Source organism: Ornithodoros turicata, unplaced genomic scaffold (assembly GCF_037126465.1).
Source record: "Ornithodoros turicata isolate Travis unplaced genomic scaffold, ASM3712646v1 ctg00001032.1, whole genome shotgun sequence".
Lineage (NCBI taxonomy): Eukaryota > Metazoa > Arthropoda > Arachnida > Ixodida > Argasidae > Ornithodoros > Ornithodoros turicata.
In genome coordinates, this window is record NW_026999441.1 from 163,465 (window position 1) to 167,826 (window position 4,362).

Below are 4,362 nucleotides of genomic sequence, written 5' to 3' on the forward strand. Positions count from 1 at the left end.
CCACCGGACGGAATCTCTAATGTTACCCCGTTTCCTACTCTGATGTGGATGAATTCCAATACAAAAACAAGATATCTGTGTATGTGTACGAGTACGTTGATGAGGAAGTGCACATGTTGCGACAACCAAAAGTTGAGTGTGAAAACAAAAAATAATCTTAGTGTCTATAGATGAACATTTTTCAGAATCAATTCCCTTGAGCGGTTACCGACAAGGAAAAACAAGTGTTTCGTATGTGAACGTTGCAGACGCTCTTTTAACTAGGAAAAGAGCATGGCGAAAGATCGTTGCCTCTGCGCGGATATAAATGAAATCATATTGGAATTTTGCGAACTGGAAAAGAATTTGTGGAATTTAAAAAAATACAGTACATGCAGCAACACAACTACGTCATCAGATTGGACACGGAGAGCGTACTCGCGGCTGGCGGTGTTGGCATGCATCGTAACATCACCTCTTGCTTCTGTGCTGTGCTCGTGCGCATATACGACTCGAAGGTAATGCACATAAAGACACACCACGGTGAAGATTCCGCAAGGCAGTGCTTGGAAACTCTGATAGAAATTCGGGACGAAATGATTGTCCTGAACGCCTGGCCCACCGCATTGGTGCTGAATGATGAGCAACGGGCCGAGCACAGAGACACCACCCATTGCGCGTACTGTAAATGGGAGTTCATGCAAGATCTGTCTCATGTCGACCATCACGAACATTCCAAACGTTGTACTCCCGGCGTGACAAATTACATCGCGACGCTGTGGAACCTCTGTAACGCCGCGTGCATGACAAGGGAAAAATTACCGATCATGATGCCGATCAATCTGGCCTGCTGGACTGCTGCGGGAATTTCAGTTTCTTGGGTGGATGTGACCTCCCTCCATCGTGGCCACTTCCATGGAATGAATTTGTTTGTTTGAAATTTGCACTTTCCTCTTCAGAGGTACAATGCAGTACAAATTGGCCCTGCCGACAAAACCCCCCCTATTGAAAAATCCCGTATGAGACTCATATGGTTCCTATATCAGTTTGTATGGTTCCAGTACAGATTCGTATGGGTCCTATATTAATACATATGGACCGCGTATGAAGTCATATGTAGGCAATATGGCATTCTTATGGGTACCGTACGGAGTCATATGGAGTCAATATGATACTTATGTGGGCCTCGTATGAAGTGATATGGGACCGTATATCACATATCTTGCACCCATATGAAGTGATGTGGCAGCAATATGGGTTCCATACGACTTCGTATGTGACAGCAACAGTACACATATGGGGCCGTATGATGCACATTAGGATAGTATGGGGGACACGAATCACACATGACACATAATTTGAAACGTTGATTCTGCCACATAGTTATGGGTACAATTATGCCAAACTAGTTTTTGAAATGGGCCACTTGATTGCGTCACGCACTTACCTTATAAAAATGGATTGTGCGGACCAAATGTGTGTCACTGCCGTGGAGGAACGTGCAGCTAAATAAACTCATTGCTACGTTCGTGTGTTAGGAACTGAATAGTAACGGACGGACGGAAACGATGCAGAAATAGGATACACGCTCCGAACGACACGTGAGTTGACACACATGATTGGTTAGGTCAGGTTGGATGATGTCGCTTTTTGCTGAGAATACAATTAGTTATACCCTAACATGGATTTGTCCTGCTTTCTAACCTGTTCCCGTACTCAAAGTATCGATTCTTCAGGTATTTAACTGGAATACACGGATAGCCTGCTCATCATCCATCAGCACATATACGACAAATTCGGAGCGCCGTCACTCCCGCGGCGTTTGTCGGATTCACGACAAAATTTGCGTCCAAATCGGTCTCGAATAGTTCTATGATCGGGCAAATCACACCGCGGTCCGGTCTTTAGCGGTTCGGAAATTGTGGGTGAAGACGCGTTCGCGACGCTCTTTTTGCAAACTTTGGGGTCCTTTTTAGGAAGGAAGCTCGCGTCCGACGATGTTCATTTTTTTTGTAACATGCTCTACATGACGTACCAAACGTGACAAAATTGAGCGCAGCTCTGTAACTTTAGTGGTTCTCCAGTTCCCGGTTTCCGTGTTTGCATTCCTCACGATACATGTGACGGGCGGCCGCATTTTCCTAAAACCGCCCCAGTTACAGCTACATAGTCGTGTGTAACGTAGTTTTGAAGGTCTCGACGTGCTCTTTTCAATCGAGTTTGTCCTATAGGCCCGAAAAGTTTCGTTCACCAAGATAAGATATTGGCTTTGTAGTTTTTCGACGCCGGCGTGCTGGGTGACGACGCCCCGAAACGCTTCCCGCTGTTCAGTGCTGTAACTTGCTTACCTAACGCCCGATTTACCCAAAATTTTGTGTGTGCATGCTCCGTACCCTGCACTACAAGTTTCCGATTCGAACCACCCATCAATTTCCAGCTGTTAGGGCGTCATTCCGAAAATTCCTGACGGCGACCCCTGTTCTGCGACATTTGCCTAAGTGTTTGGGTTCGAACCCCACGGCAGATCCGAACCTCCCTCTGACGGGCACACGTGCTCAAAGCGGGCAAGGTGTAGGAACTTGCGACACCTTTTTATCTCTCTACGTTCTCTAGTTAGGATACCGTGGCAACGGCGGTTTCCTTATACATGGGGCGCGGGGCATTTTTTTCGATATTGGGTGTTTCTTGGCGTAGGAAGGTGAATGAGGTCTCGTTTTGACGGGGAAAACGTCCTCTTTCCGATAGCATTGTTGTCGTGCTCGCGCCGATTTCAGTTCTCTTGATATAGCACGAAGAGCGCCGCGACAGTGGCGCCCCCGATGCCACAGTTTGCATCCGCCACTGCTCTCAGTCGACGTTGAGCACCGGAGGTGAGCGGTCGCGTGTTATGGCCGTCGTTCCTGTTCTGGGTGTTTCGGCGTGGCGTTGGTGGCTCGGACTGTTCTGACTGTGTGTTTGTGCCTTGCTAGTGATGTCTGGACATGTTTCTCTGTTTGTACGCCTTGGAAGATACGACCAGAAGCCGTTGGATTTCGTGAATGGAAGGTTAGTGTTGAGGCTGCTGTGTCATGATTCATCACGGTTTGCTTGGTAACATTCCTAGCGTGTGGGTTCCTATTACTTTATGCACTCAGTGTGATTGCTACCCTCTTGAGTCTGTTACCTTATGCTGAACTCATTGTGGTCGTTGCCGTAGTCGTTAGCCGATATCGTCACTTAACATCGGGTGAAGATGTCACATGTGATGCTTCATTGGCCTGTTACAAATGTGGAATCTTTGAATTTCAGACGCTTTTGACAGATTTGTTTCTGTGCACAAGACAAATGGGCTGTCGCACTCCCGACGTAGGAAATGAACACACACGTCGCTGAGATCTTAAAAGACAAAGTAAGTTAAGCTACAGGTCGTTGCAAAGATTTTTACTGAGTTGTGTTTCCTGCGAAACAGGTAGGGTGTGCACTTCACCCATGCAACTCCAATGTCTGCTTCATGGCAGTGCAAGCTTTTACAACCGTGCCCTTCAATGTAACAAGCCAAATAAACTGGATAACAGAGAAAAGTTTCCTGGTTCTTTCGCCACTATGTTCGCGTAAAGATACCCGGCTTATCATACCTACATTTTTCTAAGATCTGTACTGCTTTCACAATGTATCCTCCCCTTTGGTGCTTTGTGTGTAGGTGGATTTTGGTTCCCCACTATGTGTCAACCCTGTATAACCTTCACTCCGTATCGTCATACGACCGTTACCCGACCAGCGGCTTCTTCAACGTGGTACATAACCTTATGCTCTCTGCGCCCCGTATAAGCGGTCTCATAATTCCGTTGTGGCTCACACAATCACGTGGGTCTATGGGTCACATGATAATTGTATGGGACACATTTATACGGGATTGTTGGATATGGAGGTTCTCGTACGGCTCATACGGGCCATATGAGGACCCCGTATGGTCTGTATAACTCATATGTCCATATGACACATAACCCCATGTTCAATAATGCCATATATATGGGACCCGTATTTATTCGATATGGGTTTTTTCAATCTTCCAAAACGATCTGACGGGGGAGGAGATAAGCGACGAACACTACCAGTACGCACTGGACACATTTGAACATTTTAGATGCCCGAATCTAAACGATTATAATGCACTGTACTTGAAAATGGGTGCCCTATTACATGCTGACGTAATGGAGCACTCCCGACAACTGTGCTGCAACGCAGGCATATTGGAATTGCTTCATTGTGTTTCTCTGGCATTCAATTTCTCTGGCTCTAGCCATTCCAGTGAGGGCTCCTCAAAGAATTAATGTATCAGCAAAGCAGCAGACAGCAAAAACCTGCTCCTCACGTGCAACGTCAAGGTCGAGCACGTCGTTCGTT

General features: G+C 46.6%; 1 long non-coding RNA gene across 2 annotated transcripts; it reads left to right on the top strand.

Annotated features, from left to right (window-relative positions):
• Nucleotides 1-2,877: 2,877 nt before the first annotated feature.
• On the top strand, nt 2,878-3,496 carry LOC135376097 (uncharacterized). Of its 2 annotated transcripts, none has more exons than XR_010417541.1 (3): nt 2,878-3,024; nt 3,268-3,371; nt 3,432-3,496. It is a non-coding gene; the product is annotated as an uncharacterized LOC135376097 (long non-coding RNA). The 2 variants fall into 2 exon arrangements; XR_010417540.1 differs by having other exon boundaries at nt 3,268-3,367; nt 3,428-3,489.
• Nucleotides 3,497-4,362: the final 866 nt, after the last annotated feature.